The sequence below is a fragment of the Falco naumanni genome, chromosome 9, assembly GCF_017639655.2.
Source record: "Falco naumanni isolate bFalNau1 chromosome 9, bFalNau1.pat, whole genome shotgun sequence".
Classification (NCBI taxonomy): domain Eukaryota; kingdom Metazoa; phylum Chordata; class Aves; order Falconiformes; family Falconidae; genus Falco; species Falco naumanni.
The window spans coordinates 12,470,696-12,497,447 of NC_054062.1; positions in this window are offsets into that span (position 1 = coordinate 12,470,696).

Below are 26,752 nucleotides of genomic sequence, written 5' to 3' on the forward strand. Positions count from 1 at the left end.
GGTGCCCGTGCCCTGAGCAGGCCCTGGGGGCAGCAGCCGGAGGTGGGATGCTCACCGGGCAAGGATGCTCACCAGGCAAGACGTGGTCTGGTCCTACCCGCCCAGTCCTGGTGCGAGGCAAGTTAGACAGTGTTACAGGCTCCCTTGAAATTTTGCCATTAAAGCTATTTTTAAGCTGAGAGTTGTGATTTCCAGCAAAAAGCTGCTTTTCGCCTACAGAAAGCACATACTTAGTTTTCCAGATAAAATTTTGGGTTTTTTTTAATAGAGATAAAATGTCTCAAATGGAAAACTTCTGACCAAATCCTGCTAGGTTTTCAACTGTCACTGTGAGAAAAGATCGTTTTCTGAGAGAGAGACTCTTTAAAGGGAAGCAAAGCAGAGCAAATGCAGGTGTGGAAAGTGAACGAGCTCCAGAACTAGACAGCCAGCTAAGCTGGGCCAAGGTTTTTAACCACTTTTTCTCTGCTTAAGTGACAGAGAAGCAGCCATGTGGTTATTATTTTATTATCTTAACCAATGCCATTTATCCTTAAGTGAAAAGCCAGTGGTGCTGCTGACTTGGAGAGCAGCGTGAGGAGGGCGGCACAGGGCCGAGGGGGATGAGGAAGCCTGGCCGCCCATCTTGCCACTGCCCGGGGGCCACAGGGCCAGCCCAGCCAGCCTGCCTGGCCCCACAGCCGTGCTGCTCTGCCGGCCCCTGCCACCCAGGAGGGTTCCTGCGGCAAAACGGAGCGCGAGTACCCTCGCTGCTGCTGCGTGGAGGCAGTGCGCAGGGGCAACGCTGGCGTCGCAGGGTCCCGCAGGTCCCATCAACAGGCCTGCGTGGCTGCGGCCTCGCCAGGGCGGCAGCAGCCCCGAAGAGTTGGCTCCATTGTCCGAAGAGGCACGTGTGGTATGTGCACGCCTCGGAGATGGCTGCAGGGTCCTGCTGAAGCCACACTCGGTGCTTGCAGCGGTGGAGCCACAGCAGAGCTGTCAGGAGCGAGAAGTGGGGCCTGTGCTGGCGCGGAGGAGCTGGGCCGCCCGGCCTGGCAAGGCTGCGGGCAGCGGGCCCATGGCTGCGTGGCACGTGCTGGCACGGATGGCTGCTGGGCCCCAGCGTGAGCCCTGCCTTCTCTTCCCCCACTGCCGCCAGCACCGCCCGGGACAGGCCGGCTTGGTAAAAGCCCAGGCAAAACGGCGTGTGGTGTCTGTGGGGATGTCAAAGGGCCCTAACAGAGTCTTTCCTGGGGCAAAAGGCCAGCAAGGGGAGCTGAGTGCTAAAACAGACAAATGTGTATAAGTATGACCAAGAGATTATAAAGTATTCATCTCGTAATGGTGAATTTGAGACCAATATAAAATGACAGATACATGCTGGTGTCTCTTGGGCCACGTAAACATGAACATGAACTTAGCTGAGGTTTGATCTGGTCACATCTGATTACTCATTGCCATTCCCCAGGTCCAGAGGCACTACATTTCTGTGCCTCAGGCAGAAAGTCACAATTTCTATTTTTTATTAAAGATCAAAACACACAGTTTTACAGATAACCTGAAATCACCAAAAGGGGCAGCCCTGGTTCCCCCGCCCTGCTGCAGGGGGGCATATCATTCAGCACGTCTCTGCAGCCCCTGTGCAGCAGAGTGCGTGCATCTGCCTTGAAAAACAGTCCGTTAAGGACCAAAGTGACAGTGTTTTCCCCTGGAAGACCTGCTTAATCCAACTTGCACTGCAAGCACAGGGCTGCAAGAGTCAATGAGAGAAAGGGCATGCACCAGGAGCTGGCTGAAGGAACCCCAGCTGCCCTCTTCCACGGCAAGCCATGGTTTTACCAGCGGGGATGCGGTGCACCCCAGGTGGAGGGTGTTAGAGAGCCGCCTGGTCTTTTCCACTGCTGTTGGCATATCATGGGTGCAACGTCATGCGGGGCACAGTGCGTCAAGAGGTGGTAGCTCAGTGACATAATAAAAATCATTTGTGTTTAAAGCTTTTTTCCAATATTTAGTTCCTAAGTATGCACACATAACTGCTGAGCACAGATTTCTACTAAAACTCTCCCCAAGGTAAGGGAGGATATATCGCCCAGAGTTTCACCTGAAGGCCCGATCAATAAAGCATCTTTGTTCCTAGTCAGCCCCTTCCTTCCCTTCTGCTGTCCAGTTCCAAACTACATCATCCTGTTCCCCTCGTTCTTGTTATTGGTGGAATGTCACTGAGGAAAAACGAATTGCCATTAGCAATTGGTTTCACCTAAGTCAGAGTTAGCTACTCAAATATTCATGCTGTGTGTGCATCTAATATTTATGAAGGAAATTACTGAGTTGCCCATAGCCATTTCTGAATCTCCCAAAAAGATAGGTGAAAGGGATCAGCAAAAAAGAGGAAAAAAAAAAAAAAAAAAAAGATGATTAATACATTTGGGGCTTGGTGTTCTGCATTGTTTGTGCTCTGTTTCTCTTTGGTGTCAGTGAGACAGAATGAAGACTGATTTATATGCCACAGCTGTAGCAAACAAAAGAAGAAGCGACCAGGGAAATGGCTAGAGGTAAAAATGCCGGTGCAAAAGGCTAAAGGCCTGCACCTGGGTACTGCTTCCCATGCAGTCTACCCCCCCTTGGAGCACCTTGTAAAATCAGATTATCTGCTGGACACAGGAGTTCAAACAGCCCTTCAAAAGATTTGTCTTAATAATTGCTGCCTTATCTTAACTTCTGTTTTTTTATCAGCCAAACTGCTGCTGGGAGGCAGATCCTGAGGATAAGGTGCTGTCACTCTTAATTATTATTACCTCTTATAATGAAAACACATTTGTTCATCCTTCTGTGCACTTGGAAATGGAGTAACTAATGAATGTCTAGTGTTTTATCAATATTTTTAATAACATAAAAGAAACATTATAAGTATGGCCCCACTGTATAAGATGATTGTACATTAAATGCTATTAAATAAATAGCATACTTGCTTCTCATTTATTTGTATTCAAATATAAACCAATTACTCAGTAAGAATGATACACATTTTTACATTCTCAGAAAACCCTTCTTTCCTGAAAAGGAAATTTTGCAGTTAAGATGCTGTGGGGCTATTTTCCATCACAGAAGGAACATGGTAATTAGCACTAGAACCAGCAGGTACATTCTGAAATGCGGGAGATGATAGAGAATGCTATTTCTTTGTTTACTTATGATGGGAAAACAAAACAATTCTCTTTGAAAGCCCACTAATGAATTTGGCTGGTAGTATTTATCAAAACAACAGCCACCATTCGCATTCTCAAACTGTTTTTTCTCATACTTTGAGAACTCAATATGAATTACTCAGATGAAGTGAAGGCATAGCATCAACCATACGTGTGGAAGACCTTAAATTCAGAAATGACCTGCATATGTCCATGTCCTTGGTCCACTGCTCCTCACTTGGGTCTGACAGTTGCCACTGAAGGTGGCTGGCGCTGGACTTGTTATCATTGCCAGCTGGTCAGTGCACCATGCTGAGCCCCGGGGTTTTGGCTTCACTGCTTCTGCAGATCACAGGCTCTTTGAGAATCAAACGGTAATCAAGACATGACACTAGACATGACCAAAGCTGTGCCCCAAACTGCAGATGAAAGAAAATAATACTGAGTGAAGAATTATGTGAGATGCAACATGAATTAGAGTAATGCACATTTTACCAGCTCTTGATAGAGAATTTGCTCTTCTCTGCCCTCTGGATTTACCCTTTTGCTCTTCTCTACCCTCTGGATTTACATTAACTGATAATCTTTTGACCTTTAGTTAATAAGAGGGCATCGCATTCTCTCTTATTTAGACAAAAAGAGGAAATGGAGTGATATTTTTGTATGCCTTTGGGATGGTATATCCACAAGGAGCTATGCAGGGGACTAACATGACATCTGCTTGCTCAGAAATCTTCCTGCCCACCACTCGTGCCAGCTAGCCACTGATGAACATAGTGAACAGGAGATCCATTCCTAGCAGCAGCAGATAATGAGGGCTTGATTAGACCCTGGCATAGTCAGATGATGTCTGAAGGAAAAAGGGGCTTGGAATACAGGCAGATAAAAGCAATGTTTTTATGACAAGCATTTGATCACCAACACCAAGAGCAACATGCTGGAGCTGTGAGCAGAGCCCAGAAGCCTGGCTCTGGTGCCCAAACCACTCGTGTCTCTCAGCAGCACACAGATTTTTCTCATTGTCTTGTGCTTGTGTGTCCCTCCCCTTCAAAAAAATCCTTCTCTATGCTGCAATATTTTACTTCTAAAAAGGCTTATTCAGAATTTGAGTGGTTTTGTCAGAGTTGAGCCATTTTTCCATACAAATTGCTGCAGAAAAGAGTAAAGCACTGAAGGCTTTCTCACAGCTTTCTACTTGAAATATTATTTCCTGCATAAACAATCAACTTCCTTTTGGAGCATCACAACCTGACAGCCTCAACACAGTTCTTCCCAAAAATACTTTTAGCTCTTCTGCTGCTTCAGTTCAGTGTTCAACACATCATTTTGGGAACTGTGAAGAGACAGAGGTGACAAAATGAAGCTGAGAAGTCAGGTGATGATAGCGGCCAAAAGACATGGAGTCATAAGGAAGGTGATGGTGACCAGGGTGGTGGAGATCTAAAGTTATTTTCCTCATGCAATGAGGATGCCTTCTGGTCCTCTGAGACGGGACTGAGGAGAGAGTGGTTCTAGGTGCTTTGTGTTGCCTCCTCCCCACAGTCAGAAATCCACGTTAGCTTTGTGCAACTTCCTACATCCAGAGAGGTCTCGGTGGGGCAGCAGCACTCCTTCAGGGGCACAGCTGTGGCTGCTCTGGACAGAAGGTGGTGGTGGTAGAGAGCCACCGGCATAAGGCAGGAGCAAGGGCAGGAGGAGGATGGAACTCGCACCTCTTGCAAGCCCAGTGTGCTGCCTCCTTCCCTCAGGTGGTGGGGTCTGTGGGGAGCACGCAAGAGCCCTGTGGGAGCTGGAATGAGGATGAGGAGGGTGATGGAGACAGGGCCTGTGGAGGAGCAGAATCTACAGTGCACTGATGCCCATCTCTGTATGAGGCATTTTGGGGCATGCCTTGGGAAGAACACCTCTCTGCTTTGTACCTCAGGCTCCAGTCAGGTACTGACCCTTTTAACCATGAACTTCCCTAAGCCAGCTCTGGGGACAAGCCCTGCTCACCCGGTGCGACAGGAACCCTTCCCCAGGTGCAATGTGAAAGTGCACGCTGCTGCACTCACTGCTGCAGTGAGGACATGGGTCACAGCATTTAATGCTTTTCCAAGGAAGGTGTTTCACAATGCAGCCACATCTGTATTATTAAAATGAGGAACATGGGATATGAAATGCCTTTTCCTTCTGAACACCCATTCTATAATTACCATGCCCTCTCCCCCCAAGGGAGCACGTCTGTGGGTGTTGTGTAATGGTTATTAGCTGCACACCCACAGACAGCCAAGACATGCAGCTCTCTCTACCACACCTCCCTTGTTACCAGCACAACTTAATCAGGCTTGCTTAATTTGTTCCTTTGTTCAACTAGTAACAAGTAAACTGGTGTCCAGCAGAACACAATGAGTTACTCCTGATCAGATTACCAGTGGTCTATCCCAGCTGGGGCATTCCCTCACACCTGTGTTGTCAGATTAACATTGATAAGGAGCTGCTGATAAGCCTCTCACACAAAAGTGCTCCCAGTGAAGCCCGTGCATTCCCTTGATCTTTCTTTACACCTTAGTGCTGTGTGAAAACCTTTTGCTTTAGGACTGAGAGGAAGAACCAGGTAATTATACTCCTGGTGGCAACAGTCTTTCATGCCGGACCCAACAATGGAAACCTGCTGCTTACTGAAGCAGGCAAAATATATGTGATTAAATCACAAAGACCTGGATAACCTAATCTCTTTTTTTTCCCTTACGATAAAAAGGGAGAAACCCCAAGATCTGTGCATGAGGTAGAAAGAAAGGGAAGCGTGTCTGAAGGCAGGTTGCTAACAGGCTGGCATCTCCAGGGGCACAGCAGAGCTGTGGCTTTGCGCTGTGGTGCAGCCTGCATCTGACACCCTGCAGCCAACCAGGGCCCCTCCTGCTTGGTTTCTTACCCTGTGCATCAGCTGATTGAAACAGAAAGCTGACACCAATATCCCAGTTGTAGCTCATCTGCCTGTCTAACTTCCAAAGGCAAGTCAAAGAATGAGTCTCAACAGCTGTACTCCATAAACGCTTCTTCCTCCAGTGTGCAGCTATTCTCCTGGGGAAAACCAGTGAGTGTAGGCTGGCTGCACCCCAGGTCACTCCAAACATTTTTGTATGTGTTCCGTTGTTGCAATGACATGCCCCATTCTTAAAAAATATTCGTTTTCCCACTGCTACATCATTAGTTTGCAAAATGCTTAGAAAATGAAAATGCTAGGCATGTACAAACTCTGATAATTTTTAGGAGGACTGAAGCAGCAGTGATGTCTGTGTGCTGCTGGTGCGCTGCTGCTGCAGTGCTGGTGGGAGACCACCCCTCCAGCCATGCACAGCACGATTTTCAGTTGCTGCAGTGATGCAGCCTGTGAAGCTCCTAAGGCTGCAACTGGGCACAGAGGGGATCAACTGCCTCAAGTTCCTGGTAAATCTGCATTTGATTACATTTCCATGAGACTAATGCATTTTAATGACGTTTGTAGCAGAAATTGTCCATTTCTTCACTTCCTTCATCTCTGAAACTTTTGTGAGGCCTTTCAAGCATGGAAGATTCCTGTAAGACAACCAGAACATGTATGAAAAAGAACAGGCTTTTGAAATATAATCTTCTCCAGTTTAAAATAGAGGTAGTGCTGGGCTGTTGACAGTAGGTCTCTGAAGACTTTCAATATACTTTTTATTCCATGGCTCTGGCACCACATAGGAAATTAATTCAGCGACAATATTTTCATTAGATTATAACCCAAGTTCTCAATCTTAGGCACATTTGTATGCTTGTAATACATTCTAATTACTTGTAAAGAATAAGTCTGTGTGCTGGTTGGTTTATTGAATATATTAAATTAATGAATAAATAAATTTGCCTCCACGCTGGGAATGCCACTCGACGTCAAAGCTTGCCGCAGAAGAAACCAGAAATGCACTCATTTGTGATTTTGGTAAACGATATGATTTGTATTTTAGGCGGACTTTTCTGTCTCTCACAGGAGCGACGATTGAGAAAAGCACTTTTTCCCCCCTAAATAACAGAAATCAACTGTGTAAAGACCCTTTTTCTTTATTTTTTCCTCTTTATTTTCCTTTTTTAAATAATGATTGTTCATTATGAATTTAGTTAGAATTATTCTTTCTGTCTGAGCTCAGCACTTCACATGCTTTCTCTAGGATGGAGCTCTCAGGACATTCACCCACTCATCTATTTTCATGCATTTCTAAGTTACGTAGAGTAGGAAGGAAATAGATACATGAATTAAAATGGCGATACTGGTGGAAAAAAGTGTCAGTAATGTGTATGTGTCCATATTATGAGCTTTTCTGTTTGTCTTGTCATATTTTGGTAAAAAAAAATACATTTTTAGCATGGAACAAAGTCATCAGAAGTGAGATTTTTTTCTCAAAAGATGGGAATTGACTATTTTTAAAGAAAGCTATTGAATTTCCATGGTAGGAAGGATAAGTTCCTCTGTTTCTGCAATGCAGAGCTATAAGAGGCTCATCCCGCCCCCTTCTTCACTGGTTTGTTCAGTAATGTGTTGCCTACTGAGTTTTCCTTTAATGGAATGATTTTTGTCTCTGGCTCATGAGAGAAAAAAGTTCAGGTCTTAGCATGCAAGGAAGCCGACCTGGTATTCTGGCACTAGCGCCAGCATCATTCCCTGGAGCAGTAGCTCTGAGAGCGCCTTGGTTTACAGGGAAATGCTCCTCGTTTCTCAGAACCATTGCATCCCCTTCAAGTGCCAAATTTTCTGATTGTCTTCCAAACTCCAAAATGCTTCTGGTTCCGGATCCCTTCCTGCCAGTGGGATCCCGTGGCATCAAGAATGATGTCTTCAAAAGTGCTTACCAAGAATGTGGAGAAGAGCACAAGGGACTTTACGCAGGAAAGAACATTCCTGTTGCCTCTCCAAGAAAATGTAAGGAGATTCAAGAGGTAAAAGAAATTGGCTTCTGGTGCTGGAAAGCTGTTAGGTCAGGCAAAAGGCTTGACGGTAAGACTGGGGTAAAGGAAGAATGAAAAATGCTCTTCCAGCCGGTCGAAATAAGAATCAGTAGAACAAGACGATGTGGTTTTCTGTGCTGTTTGGGCTGCAGTGCTTTGTTAGAGAACTGTTAACCCATGTGAAAATGTATAACCCTGTCAACCTGCCAAGTGAAACTTTGGGTGATCGGCTGCGTAAGTGCTGGTAGCACAGGATAAAGCTGCCTTTGGCTATTTCAATTACACGCCCAATTCTTTTAAGACTTCTGAATATTTGGGAAAGGAGAATATGCAGAACTTGTTTATTTACATCAGATTGTGCTGTGTTTTCAGGTTTCTCAACTGCTTTAGGAGCATGTGAGCACAGCCCTAGCCCTTCCCCTTCCACATACCTGCCAACATCGTCAATACAGCAAATGAATCGTCTCCAGGAGAAAGGAGCCATGTCAAGCTGATGTTGTGCAGGGTTTCGTCATTTCAACAAAGTGGGAACTGGAGCAGAGGCAGGCATTAAACAGCAAATGCTTTGCAAAGCAAAGTGTCAGATACTGGTGCTGCAGCGATGATTCAGGCAGCCCTGGGGGCATTACTGATGTCTGTGCTGGGCTGGGTTGGAGCAAAGTGTTGTAACCAAGGGCAGATCTTAGCCTTTCATCTTTCAGGTACTGCTGGAAGCATGGCCAGGCACTGCTGGGCTTGGGTGCTGGGCAGAACAGAGGAGACCTGAAACGGATTTCTCTCTGCCTTTATTGAGACAGAACAGCCATCCCAGGGTTCGCACAGCTCCTGGCTGTACACTGGGCAGCACTTCTCCCACTGCAGGGCTTGTCAGCAGCCTACATACCCTGCAAGCATCACTAGGGAGTTTTGGCAGGAAGCTCTAAGCATCTCACCTTCTTCAGAACTGAAATGGTTTTTCATGGATCTGGATGCTTTCAGAATGGCCTGCCTGTGCAAGTAGCTTTTTTCCATGGGTGATTGCAAGTGAGGTCTTTTGGATGAGGAACTCACTGAAGTTGACAGCTTAGTTCCTTTGAATTTTTGTACAGCTTTCTGTTCTGCACCAGGGTGGTGCTGAGCCTGCCCTAATTAGCCCAAATTACCATACCTACAGAAAGCATGAATTCATCCTCATGGTACCTTGCTTATCTCTACTTAGAGCTGCTGCAAAGACATGCCCCTGAGGGCATCACAGTAAATTTCTGGACCTTAATTCACATGTTCAAACTATTATTCAAACTTGCACATCAAACCTATTACTGCTTTCAGCAATTTTCAGCTTCCATTAAGGAATGCTCTACCTTTTTCTTTTCTAATCTGCTCAAAACATGCAGCAGCATTCAGATGTTTGAAGGGGTACCCTGAAGAGCCAGCACATTAAAACCCATCTCGAGACAGCCAGGACTTAACAGTTCAGAACTGTTACGCCCTGTCACAACTCCTTCCAGATTCGCCAGTCCTTGCTTTCACCAGATACTGCTTTTTCCTACAATATTCTACTTAACCGCTCCAAAAAGAGCCGTTCCACAGGGGTAAGGAAGACTGGGCTGCTCCTGCTACTACTACTAATGAAGCAATGCCTCAATTAGCTATCAGATAGGAGTTTCTGAAAGCTGGAGCTGGTATCTGCAAGTCTGGAATATTTGTGTTTCTGTAATAAAAGCAACAATTACACCACAGGAAGAAAAACAAACCTCCACAGACTGAGTAGATAAAAATGAACAGGTTTAACCAAAGCAATGGAGTAATATTTTATCAATCATCATGATTTTTGCATTGCCAAACTTTACCTTGTAACACTGGAGGAAAATGGAGTTTTTATTCTAGTGAAAAATGTGACTGACTGGAAAGAAAAGCTAACTTTCTGAAGGCTGGGTAAAAAGTCTTAAATGGTTGGTTTTGAATCAAATTCAGATATGAATGATTAAAACTTTTACTAATGCAAGTACAATAGTAACATTAATATTTTAAAATAATTGAAAATCAAATAAAAAGTTTACCCGACATGACATTTCTATGTAATCATTATTTTGTTATTTCTGAAATACAATTAATAATATCTTAATAAGACCAGTTTCCCCCAAAAGGGCTCTTGCAAAACTACAGTATGTTTCCAGATACCTGTCCTGATTTTCCTGTCTCTTTTCTGCCTCGCAGCCATCTAAAAAGCAGTTTACTTGCTCCACTCTGACAGTCTGGGGATTTCTTTCACTTTATTTCCTCTGAAATAAAAGATATCCATCTCTTATTTTGCCAAATCAAAGTTTGACCTAGATCCTTATCTGGGGTAGCATGGAGGCTGGAGCTAGTATATAGCTTCCAAGGAAACAGTGAGAGGCAGCTTTTTCTTGTCCCCTTGGCTATCCAGGTGCCATGGGTGACACATGGATACCGCAGTGACGTGATGTCCCAGTGGCACCTGTACCTAGGCTTTCCCTTGGCACCAGCCGTGTGGTTCCACATGGTTTAGAGAGTGACACCCATGTGTGCTGGGTGCCCCGCAGCTCCCAGTGCCCCATGCTTCTGCTCCTGGCAGTCGAAGCCAGCTCAGGGCCAGGAGAGGAGCCCCAGGTGAACAGGACCGCACCCCAAAATGGGCCCTAAAAATAAGAGCTATGAACAACCTATCTAATACACCACACAGCAATCTGAGGATCATGTGCGTGTATTTAGAGTTTCATTGTATATTAGGTATAGAAAGAGTTAAAGAAAAATACCTTTGCACATTCTCCTTAAGCCTCTGTAAGGAGGTAAGTCCTACCACAACTTTCAGAGAAGTTGTGTCTGCCCACTGCGCGATGGACTCCCATCAGAGAAGGCGTTTACAGGCCCTACGATTCAGGGAATAGCATTTATTTTCGGAAAGGCTGCCAAAGAGCATAGATGGTTATTCCAATCAGATAGAAAGTGCAGGGAAACATTTAATGAATTAAAAATATTCTTTTGTTGAAAAGAAGTTTATATGTGGGCACTTTATGGGTGGCTGGAGGGAGGGGGGAGGGAAGTGGAAGCAGCAGTTTAAAAAGAAAACAGCGTGTTTTGTCTTTCTGAGCCTGGCACGGCTGTGACATGAACAATGTCTTTTATATATATATCTGTGTGAAAATCAAAAGATGTTGTGGCATTTCTTTTGCAGTTTTGCAGGACAATCAATCTTCCCCTCTACTTCACATCATTTACCTTTCAGACTTGTCGCGGCTGCTCAGAGCATGAAAAGTGAAAAACGCAGGAAAGCACAAGGTGACGTTAAGCGATGAGCATCGTCACCGAGGTATGCAGTTTACTGGCACATCCTGTCTGACAGCAGCAGACTGAGAAGAACCTGGCTTGGAACGATGCAGAATAGAAATGATTATGAACTGAGGATGCACGCTACGATCAACAAAAAGATGAGACAAAATAGACGCACAGCGTGAGTGTGCACTCACACAGTGTGAAATGGTTTTCCAGGTGAGGCTGGCTTGGCAGTGCCCCACGTGCTCCACCTGTAGGACATGACAAACCCAGCATTTCCACAGCTATCCTGCATAGACCAGAAAACGCCTGTGCCGGAGGAAAGGCCGGCACACGCAGGGAGCAGGCAGCATTAAAAACAGAATCCGCTGTGTCCCTCTGGATGAAAAACTTCCTACCATTTCTGTCAGATGCCCCAGTTACATGGCAAGAAACTGTTGCTCACAGGCTGGCATTGACATGGCAGATAAGAACACAGCCGCTGCTTCTGGCAGCATTTCAGAGCAGGATTTTCACAAGGATTAACTGTTCCTGAATGATTTCTCCAATATATGGGTTACAAATAACCTGATATCTGATAATCTGATAAATATATCAGACATGCAGGTCTTTCTCATACCAACACCGTGACCAACAAAAGGAAAACCTTGCCCTCCAGTTATGCAGAATGCCTTCAGTGACCCTGTGGACGCTTCGGCGGGTGCTGATGGAGGGCAGGACTGCGCTCCACAGGGCAGCCTTCTCTCCAGCACTTTGACCCTGCAAAGTAAAAATCATTTACACATTCCAGTTCTTGCATGGCTTGGCTTTTGTGTGAGTTCATTCCCCAGATAATTAGCCTGGAAGAATTCGGGGCAAGTACTTTCCTTCCTGATGCAGGAATAAGAATGAACAGTTATAGCAACAAGAGGCTCTGTCTCTAGCAAGCATGGTCCCTCCAGTCAAGACCCACTTACCAAAGTAACCACAACAGGAGCAACAAAGGTTGAATTTGTACAGAAGGTTTTGTTAAACATGGAAAACAAAATTTGGCTAACCAAGCTGGTACTAAGGACACCACTGCTGGACTAAACTAGCTCTCTCTCATATGATGACTTCTGATACCTCTCTTTTTAGCCTGCAAACATCTTTTGACTTTCTTCAATTGCCCTTTCTCCTTCTGTCTCACACCGTTCTTTAGATTTCTTTTCATGTGTCTCCTGGAGTATTACTGACCTGCTCTTCTGCTCACTTGCAGCCTGCAGTCCAGCAGTTCTTGGCCCAACAGCTCTGTCATCCTTACTGATGCTGGAAAACTCAAATTCAGGCACATGTTTTTTGCCAGTGATTTCAGACAGTAACTCTTGCCCCTTCTCAGTATCAGGAAGAAACCAGAAGGTTTGGGCTTGGGTGCTCCCTCAGCATAACTTTGCCTGGGAAGTAAATCTGTCCAGAGATCTTGTCCTTCTCTAAGGAACCAGCAGCCATAAGTGAATAGGTCCCAAGCTCACAATTGCTCTTGGTGATGCTCTGTCAGGAAACCAAGTGATGTTTCTTGCCTCTTTTTTAAAAAGAGTCATGTATCATCTGTGGTGGTAAGTAAAGGAGATAGCAACTCCCAGACCAGCAGTCTGGTCTGGAACTGGTCTTCACAAGTGTCACGATTTCTGTCACTCCTACTTCCAGGTATGATAGTGCTTGGGTTTTTGTCATTAACACCTTGATTTTGCATCAGAGCTTTGTCTCCTAGCTTGTGCTTCTAAGAATGTATATAAACATCACATATGCGCTCCTTTCTATCAGAGATTTTTATGAATAGCTGCCATAATAAGCTGATATGGATCTCCAAACTTTTTTTGTAATTTGATTTCATGTTGCTGTGGGTATCAAAGCTCTAACACATCAAAGCAAACACAGGTAAGCCTGGCTTTTGTTCAAACATCAGAAAACAGCATGTCTCCAGCATAACTCATCTTGGAGGCATCAGACTCATGCCTCAAAATGGATGTTCTGACTTGCTGTATTATCTGGCCATTAAGTCCTCGACATACTTAGCAACATCTGATGAAGTTGTTTGTATTAGTACTGCAATGTTGTTGGTAAGAAAGCAGCCTTGGGCTTCTCTGCCCTGCTGGATGGAGTACCTCTGACAAAGTCTGGCTTCCAATATCCCACCCCTGATCAGACCATAGCTGAGCTCCATTCTCCCGCAACTCATCCGCTACTGCCTTAGTTTTTGATCTCTTGTCAGAAATGCAAGTGCATGTGCCATGTAAGATGGCTGATTGTTGCCGTTTCAGGATCCATTGTATTCACTCATCAGTCAGTCAATATGCATCTTGCCTTAGAAACTGCCACCTGTAATGTCTCTAGAAATGCAGTTCTGATGAAAACGGTTGCTGCACACCCGTATCAAGCACATCATACTCACTTTGAACATCTTGTGTCACTCAGAGCCATGAATAAAATGTCCATGTTTCCATGTACTCAGTTTCCATGAGTAAAATTTGGGGGGGGAAGTCCATTTCTAAGAGTCCATATTCTTTGCATAAAGTTTCCACCCAAATATTTCTATTTTCTGCTGTGCTGCAGTGTTTGTAGTCTATTTTTTGGTGTAACCCAAGTCTAGAAAGTTTAGATTTATTCATTCTAAACTGGCGTAGAGACTACACAACACACATTACCTGCCCATCCTCTTCACATGTACTAAGAAGGTGACAACTCCCTCTACTATCAAAGTAGATAATTTTTTTGTTTCTTTCAAACTTTGGATCATTACAATATGATGCAGCTGATGCCAAAGCATATCAAAATCTGAGAGGAGACTGGATATTTGTGTGAATGACAGGAATACTCTCAGCTGCAATTAGTGCAGTGCCCTTTTTCGAAGCAAGTGAAATATTTGTTGATCTCCAGTCCTCCGCTATTGTAATTCTTAATACGTTTCTTCCCAAAGGATTGCAGAATGCAAGTAGCAAGGTAAACTGCTATACCTGCTAATGGCATTGGTTTTGCTCTTGGATGGTGCCTGTGGAGTGCCTGCAGGCATGCTCATGGGCTGACTCACCAGGCTGTGCTGCTGCTCAGGAGTCCCACTTGCTTTGGAAAGCACTCAGGACTTGCATCCTTCAGGCCAGGAGACTGGGCATGTCACAAGCAAGAACAGGTTGTTCCAAGGAGCTGGCTGAGGTGATCCCTCACTTTAAACTATTGCCCTTTCCAGGGGTATACCCAAACCCTACGCGATATCTCTGTTCCTGTCTGGGAGCTTTGACCCCAAGTCCTGTGTGTTACCACAGTGCCATTCTGTGACATAAACAACACTGGGTTTTTGGTGTGTATTGCAATAGCATGTAGGAGTCTCTTGGCCCTCTAAGGATGCAATGGAAGGATTCACATTATACCATCTGTGATGACTGCTCCTAGATGAATAATTCACATTAAAAATGAAGTACCATGTGAAGTACCTGATTTTTCAAGAAGTATCAGGCTAGCACCTAAACTGCCATGTGGATATTCTCCCTCAGCACTTCCATCTGTAAATATGACACTTTTTAATTCTGTCTCTTCGATTTACCATCAGTTGTTTGCCTGCCTAGGTCACCTGCGGATATGCACGTTAGCAGTGCCTGTGGCAGTGTGGGTGGCAACAGCCTTCGTGAATCTGGGTATGAAATCGGTAGTTGGACTGTGCCCGACCCCGCTCAGCAGTGGCTCTGCTGCCCAGCAGCACCTGAGCCCATGAACTTGAGCAAGGTGACTTCTCCAAAGCCTTAGAAGCTGAAGGGACATGGTAGAGAGAGTGGAGCATCCCTGAGGAAGTAGGGGATTGGAACCGTTGCCCTATCCTGCAACATTTCACATGGAGCTTAACAGAGCCAAACCCGTGCACAGCTGCTATTCACGAGTGAAATTCTGTGTGCAACAAATGAGCTGGGAAGGCAGTGTGGAGATGTGTTCCCCTGCCGTTTCAGCATGGACACAAAAAATTGATGCTGACATATTATCAGCATATGTGGCCTTTGATCACTGCTGATGTATTATTGCACTCGAGAAAGATCATGCTATTTCACATGGCGCTGAGATAGTAAACAAACAATTCAATGGTTTAATAGCACCTAAACTTCAAAAATGTTGACTCCAAAATAAAAAGGTGCAGTAGGATGTATACAGTATATAGTTCAAATATTTATTTGAAATATTAATTTGCAAAAATACCCCATTAAGTTTCTATTCTGAGTGGTTTAATAACTTCCTATTAAAGAGCAATTTATTCTTTAATAACTTTCTGTGAAGAATTGTATGTAAGACGCTAGTAATAAAGCGTTACCAGGTGATGTCATAGACAGTAGTTGTAATCTCTCTCCCTTTCAAAGGTGTCTTTTGAATAAAGTTTTAAGTTGCAATAAAGAACTATAAAGCACTATGTTATAATCAATCCCAGTTAATTTTTTATGCATGTATGGAATTGTAATAAAGAATGCTACTTGTGTGTGATCTCACTTGGAAGCTAAACAGGATAAAGAGCTCAAAAACCACTTGCTATGTGCCTGGGAAACACACAGGGGACAACATATAGGTAAGGATCTGAGCCACGGGAACATCTTGAATCTGAAAAAATATAATGTTCCATTGAACCTGAAAAAAAATGAACCATTTAAATGAGATGCTTAATAGAGCTCACTGTGAAACCCAGCACAAACTTTTCCTCCCATACAGAAAATATTCTCCTTTCTTCTGGTACTTTAATGGACTAACTCTTTCTTCCCCGGAATCTGGAGAAACTCTGAATGGTTTTCAGTTTTCAGTCCTAGTTATTTATGGATTCAGTGCAAGGCTAGGGGAGAACTAACATTCTTTGGACAATGAGAGAGCACACACTAAAAAGGGGTTGGTTGTTAAAATAATTGCATGTTCAGTGCTCCAGTGAAAACTGAGATTACAGCTACAAACCCCATCTCCAAACCGCTCCTCCTCTCCTGCCACAGTCAGAATCCTCAGAGCAGAACCATAAAAGAAACACTCTATGGGACAAACATTGCCCGTGGCCTGACATGGTGCTTTTCCTGCTCTCTAATGAGCATCCACACAGTGTGTGCTGGTTAGGCACAGAGGCACAAGACTTCCCTCTGGATCCAGTTACCCTCTGCACATCAGGGGTGCCAGTGAATTTTTCAGTCTGTCCAGTCAGCCCAGTTGTTAGTGTTTCATACTTCGGTTTCCATAGCAATGATGCCTGTTATGATCAAAGTCTACAGGATTTTTAATGTAATCACCAGCCAAAAGCTGAAAGAAATGTTATGGGAAGGATTAGTTCAGTTTCAGGGAACTGAAATAGAAACACAATTTTAATTGATATTCAGTAGTATTTTGGCACCTAGATCCTAGAAGCCCTCTGGAAATCTTAGACCAGGCCAGTGGGTGATCCACCATTTCAGCACTGTGCTCAGTAATTTTATGCTCAAACAGTTTTAGTTAGGGACACTCCCAACATCTATCTCACAAATTACCTATGGAGTCACATCCCCTGCAGCACTGGTAGGATATTATATCATGCATCTTTTTTAGCTTATGACTGGAAAAGATAAGATCTGAAAAGAATTTGGTGGTGAGGTAGGTGATGAAATTCTGCTGCTGTGTTTGAATACATCAGGCAAGAATTGTTTTGAGTCCTGAATATGTATTCAATTTCCACAGTCTTCTAGGTGAGCGAGCATCTTTTGCAGAGGGAGTACAAGCATTGATATGCAGATAGAACACAATAACTATCAATAATCCAATGACATCTGAAAAATCAGGAAATACATTATTCCAAAATAGTAAATGGACTAAGAGCCGTTCATATCTTTAACATTAGGTGCCAGAGAATGTGATGTTGCTTATGTTGTCCCAAGTTTTATTTGTGTGAATAGGTAAATAGAACTTAAATGATCTCTTTAAAGATGCTTATCAGCCTCCACTACTCTGCACCAAAGGCATGAAAACAGTTACTCAGCAGCAAGGAGAGGTGGGGAGGAGACCACTGCTGTTTGGAGCTGTCTCTAGCTCCTTGGGTATGATCTGGAAAAGGACATATTTTTCTTTAACCCCCAGCACTGGGCATTGTCCCTTAGGTGTTCAGTGCAGATGTGAACACAGCTTCTTAGACTGATATACAGAATAAATGAAGTTTAGCCGCCACATATGATAAACTGTGGGAAAGGTGGCTGGATGCTGGGATGCTCTTGGTAGCAGTAAGCTTTATGGAAATGAGGATGCTCTGCAGTGATTTCCTGTAAGGCCCAGCAGGTCAAAATGTGGGGAAGCAGGTAACAAGTTTAGGTCCTAATGAGACAGGCACAGCTTACACAGCTAGCTCTATCTCCTGCTGAGGCACAAGTGGGTACAAAATGGACATGCTAGGATCTGTCTGCTGGCTCCCAAGCTAGGGGAAAGTTAACCACAAGAATACAGGAACAGAGAGTGGAAAAAATTACCCTGTACTTTTAATGCACCTACATCAAACACATTGGGGAAACAAAGTTCCAACACCGGAAAAGGGAGAGCACTATTTTCTGATCATCATTTTCTGATGGCTTGTCTGTTTGCCACCGAGTCAGACCAGCCTGTTCACTCTTGCAAGGAGAGCTACCTGCCAGAGGCCAGGAGGAACTGGCACATTATCTTGACATCTTACACCGGGGCAGCCTGTTATCTGAACGTGGACCAGGGCTTTGCTTGATGGGAAGGATCCTGCCCAAGGAAATCTTGCAGTGGGGCAGCACAGCTGGTATAACAGCTTCCCTCCAGTTCCACCTTCTGCTGCACAGAGTGTGGATGCAGGTCTCATGTCTGAAATGTTCCTTTCTCGTCCCTTTTATGTCACCATGCATCTATATTTCTAAACAGGGGCATTATCCGCTCTTCCGTTTTACCTTTCAATAAAGCAAACCAAACAAAGCGGTATCAAGCCCCTGAACATCAATGGGGAGAATACACACATATTCTTGGGCTGTCCAAACTACAGCCCTAACATCCTGAGATGCAGCAAACACAGCTTCCCTATTGTCCAGGCTACCCCAGCTGAGCTAAAAGGAATGGCCCAGGGGCGGGGGAGAGGAGGATCAGCTGTGGGCCTGATCCCAGCTGCGTCCAACCAGCTTTGTTACAGGCAACAAAGAGTAGAAGAAAAGACTTTTGTCCTTTATTGCAAGGGCGACCAACCTCCGTCTCATTGGCAGCAGTGACGATTAACCGGAGAGGATTCATTTATTGTCTGGCACTCGAGATCTCCCAGCAGTAGTCCACTCCAGCGTGCTAAAATAATGGGCAGCGCCTTGTTTTTGTAAATGACTCAGTCTGGCTTTGTCTCTTTCTGTGCCAGACTGCACAGCCTGGAAGAGCTGGTTGGCAGTGGTGGAGAGATCTCACTGAGAGATGGCTGTGGAAAAAAGATAGAGAAAATGTGTGAAAAAAATTGCCACGACAGGCTGAAGAGTGAAGCAAGGTCTCCTTCCAGTGAACCTGGCATAAGCAAACAGTGCTGGGTTGACAAGCGTTTCACGAGGGCTCCAGTACCCCATCTATAAAACCTCTTCTGGGAGGACAGGCAACATAGGCTACTTATGCTAGGACTTATAGCCTGGAGTGAGTTTTATGGAAGAACTCTTGACCCCTGCAAAAGGGCATAACACGAGAGCAAAAACAACACCACTGCAGCGGTCTGCGCACTTTCCTGTAAGAGCAAGAACTTCCCACCGGCTCAGCTGGGGAAGAATGAATCCCATTCAGGGACAGAGGCTCATACCATGGAGGCCTGCCACCAGACACCCCTTCCTGATGCTAATCCTATTCTTCTGCTTCGGATCAAGTAATTTTTGTGTGAGTATTTTTCCTTGGCTAAAGAAAAAAGATATTTAACCACAACAAACCTGCTGCCAGAAAATGTCAATCTTAGCTTCTTGGGTCTATATCATAAGCACGCGCTACCTATTTCTGACTGTCATTTACTTTTGACTGCAGAGGTACCTCACACATTGACAGAGGTCTCCTGGCAGTACCAGCACTTTGCCACCCTCCTGAAAGCAAGCATGTACAGTCCTCCAAGACATGAAAGAAACTTAATTAGCTTTAGTGCTAGAAGGCACCGACAGCAATGTTTTAAATATCCTCTTGCAACACTTGTTTGGGAGTGCAGGAAAATTCTCCTTGCAAAGAAGTACTTTCATTAGATTGCGGAGTAGAGAAATACAAGCTTGTAAGATCTAAACCTGGCTTGGTTGCCAGCCTGTCCCTACTCTGAACACTTAAAAAAACCCTTCTCCACATTCAGGTGGCTCAATCATCCTGGCCGGGGCTGGAGAGGGACAGCATCTTCATTGCATCCTGTTAAACCAGTGAAGTAAAGCAAGAGTGCCATGCATCCTTATTAAGCAAAGCTTTGAAACACACATTTGAAAATCTTTTTGCAATACTTCCAACAAACCATGTGTTTTATGTTTTGTTATTAATTTTTCTTAAATTAAATAGATGCTAGTAAAATCTCTCTCAGCCATGGCCTAGACCTGACCTTCTGTAGCAGTAGACAACAGCCCCAAATGTGGATTTATTGCCCTGATATCAACTCCTTGGCTACCACCACCCACCAGTGAGTCCCTATGCTCAGCCTCAGACAACAATATAGGGGTTGGTGATTTCTGAGGTGCTTGACCTTGGCCAGCACAGCCCAGCAGCTTCCACCCACAGCTGTTCCGAAGGGAAGGAGTCGTTCCAGCGACATGAGCTGGTGCTGCGCAGGGGCAGGGAATCTAAGTGGCACTAACTCATTGCAAGAACCCCCAACGACCTGCATGTGATCAGTCACATGTCTGATCACTATCACTTTGATTGAATTGCTGCTGAGAAGTGTAGTCACCATTGCTTATCCTTGAAAATATCATTGTTCCATCATCCATTTCCTCCACAATTCTGCTTTGAATTTTTTCATGAGAATTTTTCATTTTTCAATAGCTCTTTGATCGCTAGCCTCCTACTTAGTAGCTTACAATTTGTAAATACTATATTGAAACAAAACTCATCATGAAAAAAGAAAAATACAGCCCTGATACTAAAAAAGAAAAAAGATACCCTGACATTTTCACTGGTCTTGCACTCTTCAGTAGTGCCAATAACTCAGAAACAGCAGAGAGCTGTAAATTAATTTTGCTAAACAAGAAGAGGGAAAAAGTTGTAATATGTAATAATATAAACAATAACTTACCAGAAAAAAGTGCCATCTCCAAATATGTGTTATTGCCTGTCCTGCTGAAAAGAGCTTGTTACTGCCACACACTCTTTACTAGGGCTTTGGCTGCTCCTCCGTGTTCTGGTAATGGTCTAGAAAAGACAAAGAGCAAGCTAGTTCCAGTCAGGTCAAATTAAGCTGGAAGCAATGAATACAATGAGGACACCAAAAAGAAGTAAGACCCAAGGAGTTAGAAGCAGAGCTTCTGGAAGTCTGTCCCTTTTTTTTGTTAACTTGGTGGGAGCATCCTGGGAGCTCAACCCAGCCTGATGGTAGAGGAATGACTTGAAACAGCACCGACCAAAGAGCTGTATGAAATAAGCACACAGTAATCATGGCAGAAAATCAAGAAACATGAGTCTGGGAAAGCTTCTACTACAAAAACCTGGTTATTACCTTTTATTCTGGAGAAAAAGAAGTTCTTTGCAGTTCACTTCAATTCCCAGGGCTCCTGAATTTGAGTTTATTTTTTAGAACCTTCTTTCTTGGCTTCTGTCTTTCATTTCCCTTGGGCAGCTTTTCTTTTTGATAGTGAAATATCATCTTAGTCCAAAGTTCCCTGTCAGATACTCCAGGATTTCTCTCTGTATTCCTATTTCTATTCTGCATTGCCTGTTGAACTCATTGTCTTATATACAGAGTGGGTGGAAGAAGCACTAACAGTAGGGATGGAAAAGTAGGGAGTGGGGCATGGGGGTGCAGAAGCAAGGAGTGAAGTTTATTTTTAGAACAATTTGGATGACTACAGTCTCTGTTCTGACTTTGCAAGCTCAAGGCAGCCAGACCTTCCAACAACTGCATGCCCTGGGCAGTACCTGATTTCAGTAAAGATGCTTTTTGAGGGCAACAGCAAAAGAGAAAAAATTTAAAATGGGCTTTGGAGGAGGTGGCTTTGTGAACAGCAACTCAGATTGAGGACTCCCGATGCTGTGTGACTTCTGCTAATTTCTTAGCTCTTCTTCACCTCATACATGCACTTCAAATCAGCATCGTGATTAGAGGTTATGCTGTCCTCCTATGAGAGTTGTTGTTAATTGGATTATTGCAGTCCATATTTGACACTGTTTCTGCAGTACAGATTCCCATCTATGTTAAGACTCATTCACCTGGTAGCATTCCTAAATTTAAGAAATCAGTTTTACTGTCTGTATTAGTTATTACATTGATTGAAATAATACATTTAAAATATTTCAGTTATTGGCTGAACAGAGTGGGAAAGGGACCCCATGGGCAGCATGGCCCCACATGACGTGCGTGGCAGCAGGCTCCTCCAGCACTGAGCTGAGGTTTGCCCATGTACTGGTCCCACTCCCATGAGTGGGTCTCAGTTTTCCCGGGCAGTCGCCCACTGATACCCATCTGCCGGTGATGGGAGGATGCATCCCTCACTTACCAGGCATGTCCCTGTGGCAGTCCATGCTCCTTCCTGTTGCCAAGAAAAACAGCATTTCACCAACTTTCTGAATTTTGTTTTATTTTTGCTCTGACTGTCCTCAGTACACTCATTAGTTGGAGCCCTAGAATGAGCTGAAAATGAGTTACAGATGGGCACTGAGCACAACAGAATGCTACTATTTGTTCAAGACCCTTTATGTGCATGTCTCTCACCCAAAATGCAAAACATAGCAAGAGCTGGCTCCACTGCTCAGTTAAAAAATAGAATAAAAAATACATTAATAGAATTAGGTGGATATACTTATATCTGATTTTTAGAAAACCTGTCTTGGAAGGGAAGGTGCCAAGTGCAGAAGCAAGTCAACAAGCAGGGAGGAGAGCCTGGGCTTGCTGCTGTGTCAGCTGAGCATACAGCACACACTGCAACATTAAACACTGTCTCGGTAACGTGTCCTTCTTGCTTTCCTCAGCCCAGCCCCTCCAGTCCCTGTTGCACCATGCATCTCACAGGGATACCCAAAGGGAGTGGTTAATCGTGTCTCATTGTGCCTCTGCATCAGCACTACAAGGACCTGTGCTACCGTGACCAGGATATCATTGCACCCCTCTAGAAGTTTGGCTCCTGGGTTCCAGCGGTGGCATGGCACTTCCAGGGCTGGCAGCAGGGCACTCACACATGTGGATGCAGTGACATGGCTGTGGGAGATGAAGGATTTCCCCCAGGTATCAGATAGCAGGCACAGTTGCTTTTCACTGATTAGTCATGGTCATACTTTCTAGACATCACCAACAACATAACAGTCTGGAGGCCATGGCCCCCACAAAAGCCCTGCACCACCTGCAACCTTCATGGATAGTCGTGCAATCTGTCCCCTGCCCCCTGTGTCCCCTTACACACAGTAGCATAGTCCACTGCAGTGCAGGCAAAGGGAAGGTCTTTTCTTAGAAGAGAATGGCATAGAATAAGATAGGATAGGATAGAATAGAATAGAATAGAATAGAATAGAATAGAATAGAATAGAATAGAATAGAATAGAAAATAGAATAGAATAGAACAGAATAGAGAATGGAATATAGAACAGAACAGAACAGAACAGGCTATTTCCTGGAAGGGACCTACAATGATCATCTAGTCCCACTGCCTGGCCACTTCGGGGCTGACCAAAAGTTACAGCATGGTAATTGTGCAAATGCCTCTTAAACACTGACAGGCATGGGGCATCGACCACATCTCCAGGAAGCCTGTTCTGGGGTTTGACCACCCTCTCAGTAAAGACACTTCTTAAATGTCCAGCCTAAAACTCCCCTGATGCAGCTTTGAACCATTCCCAAGCATCCTGTCCCTGGATCCCAGGGAGAAGAGCTCAGCACCTCCCTCTCCATGCCCCCTCCCTGGGAAGCTGCAGAGAACAATGAGGTTGCCCCTCAGGGAAGGTCAGTATCTTCCTATGGAGCAGATAGCCACAAAAATCATATAGGAAATCAAAAGGACAATTAAATGACATAACCATGCAAGTGAAGTTCACAGCCTTGAGGCCTGGCATTAAGTGAAATCGCATTTTTAACCAGGCGGATGTTTTATGCATTTTCTCTGAAGCAGGGCAGGGGCAAAGCACCACACAGACACCTGCTACCTGGCAGGAGGAGTAGGAAGTGGTCACTGTCTGTTCCCCTGCAGGAGCCCAACCTTTCTTTCTACTTCCAGTATCTTTCTACTTCCAGTACCAGTGCTTGCTTTCCTCTAAGCTTTCCATTGTGGTAAGAAAAAACTAGACTTTTGACCGAGTCCAGATGAATGCTCTATAAATAACAGTTATGGCTTCCACTGCCCGTTCAAATGTCAATGTTAGTGCATCCGTCACTGTGACAGGCTTGAACGTTGTACCTGTAGTAAGTGAACATAACTGTCACAAGGAGACATCTCCTATCGAGGCTGCTTCTGACAGTCCCATCATGTCCTAGTGTCTGGCATTTGAAGAACTGATGGAGTTTTCTTCCTCTTGTGGCCATGTCTTGCTCACGAGGTCTCTTCTAAAGGTATTGGCAAAAATATTTTTTTGCTGTTATCAAAGGATATTCCTCTATCCAACATATTTTCAACAGTTGGCATCAGAATTTAAATAACTGTAACCAAGATCAGAGTCTGAGTGAAGCACATGAACTTGGGTAAATTCATGTGGCAGTCCGGTGCGTACAGAGCACTCAGTAAATACACAGGATTCTGTTTTGTGCAGCTGCAGACACTAAAGTGTAGATAGCAGCCCAGCAAATAGATTTTGCAGCTTGTCTTTTTCATGACACTTTGTTAAATACATTATTGCTTCATCATCACTTGTGGTTTATTTTGGCAAGCCCACAACATCACATTTCTCAAAGTCTTCTGTACCTTAATAAGTCCAAGCACATTTGGAACAGAGGAGGGAAGAAACTAGATGCATTGTGCACAACTGGTAACAGTTTCCTGCCACGCCTGATTAACGGAGTAAAACCAAAACAGCTTCTGTTGGAAGAGGTCCCATCCAAGGTATAGGTTGTGTAAATTGCCCTTAAGGAAAAAAGGAAAAAGGATGCTTGCTTTGGGGAATTGTAGTAGTTTTTGGGGTTATTTTTTTGGTTTTTTTTGGTTTTGTTTTTTTTTGTGTGTGTGGGGGGGGTTTGTTTTGTTTTTTAAGGTTTGTCTTATTATTTTTTTCAACAAATAGTTTGATTTTACTATGAAAGAGGAGAGGAGGGAGTCCTGCCAAGCAGGACTGGGACAGTGGTTCTGCTGCTACATTTCCTGCCAGCACAACTCTTCTGCAAGCAGGAGTGGATATCCTGGAGCATGTGCCTTGTACATCCTTCCGTGCAGAGCCCATGGACTGCACAGGGTTCACACTGATGTGATGCAGTGGTACAAAGGGTGGGTGGTAAGACATGGTATTTAGAGATGGGGGAACTACCTCTTTACCAGTCTAAACATGACTCTGAACAGACAGGAAAATTCCTACCTCCTACCCCTCTTCATTTCATCATGCTTGGTTAAATGATGCATGAAACCCTGTCACAAAATTGTGCCCATTTAAGTGCCAACCACTGCCTCTTTTCTGTACATTTATTTCAAAGAAAAACTATTTGAGTTAAAGTAGCCAATCCTCTTTATTACCCCTGCTCACCACCACCTTTTTTAGCAGAGGTAAAAAACAATTTTTATTCATGCAGCAGGTTTCTTTCCATTCATTCTGGCATCTACTCCTTACTACAATGCTCTTAAAATCGTACATTGGAAAACATCTTTTAAGTCTTGCAGTGTATAGTTAGCATTAATAGCAATTGGCAGCTGTGTCATTTTACACAAGGTTGTTATCCTCTCTTATTACCATCTGTAAATATTTCCTTGCCTACCAAGGCAGCTTCAGTTTGACACCACTATCAGAGCCAGATACCGTCAGCAGAATTGGTACCTTCATGTACAATTGTGGTTTCTTTTGAATCCAGTTATAAGATGCACTTGAAAATCCAAGAAATTAAGTGGCTTCCTACAGAATTCTTTTACTATAGTCCATCTTCTGTTCCTATAGCTCTTGATTTTTCATTGCTGAATTGTTTTAAAATGCTTGCAGAAATTGTTGCTGTGCTCATGGATATGTAAGGGCTCTCCTTCCAGCTGTCACTCAGTGAGCAAACACGCTGCCTATGAAACATCGGCCAGCACAGTTGTCCAGTTTCCTCAAGTGCCTCTGCTGGCTGCAGCTAAACCTTGAGAAACTTGTGCCGTTGAACAGTTAGCCAAGCCTACAAATGCTCTGCCAGGCCTTTGATTATCTTTGCCAGAAATGCATAGCGATTTGTAGTTTCCTAAAATTAGGTGCTAGATGCTTCCTGGGCGCTCCTAGAAGACGCTCGGCTCACAGGTAAAGGAACCTGCCTTAGTGGTGGGGGGGGAAGGGATTGCAGGCTGTATTCCGGAGGGGGAGATGCTGAACACGTAACCTTAATATACAAATGATGAAAGACAAGAAGGAAAGAAGAACCCTATTTTGTTTCTAGCCACGATGGACATATAATAAACTTATGTTATTTCCATAGCACTCCGACGGATTTCCTTACCTCCCTTTTCATGGCACTTTCCAGAACATAGCTGGAATCTGCAGGCCAGAGCAATATCAGGCAGGACAGTTGGAGACGTTCCCTCAGATTGTTTCAGCTTGGGAAGATACTGCTTTGTGATCACAGCAGCTGGAAGTATCAGGAGCTGAACTGTGGCGGGGAGAACAGTGTTGTAGTTACATGCATAAAGTTTTATAAAGTCTTCAATGTATGTGCCTTGTCAGAATTTACAACAATTTAAGGTGCTTATTATTCCTCCAGGCATGAAACTCATAAATATTACTCAGTGCTATTTGTCATTGGCTTCTCTGTCATGCATAAAGTAAAATTAAATACTTATCTCTATATCGTTAACGTATTAAATATTAGGATTTATGGGGTTTGAGATCTTACTTGCTCTGAGAACATTAACTTCCTGATGAAAGATCTAAATGCAAATAGAAGGAACGCCAAAATACCCTGGAACATAATTAAGGATACTGAGGTGCGAAGAAGCCCCAGGCATAAGAATGCGCAGTTTTCGTGTTTCCACTTTCACGGTGGGCTAGTTTTCTCTGTTCCACATTTCTATCCACCCGATGTGCCACCTTGTTTCTTTGTAACTGGCTGTCAGGTTAAAAAAAATTAAGTGCATTCTTACACGGAT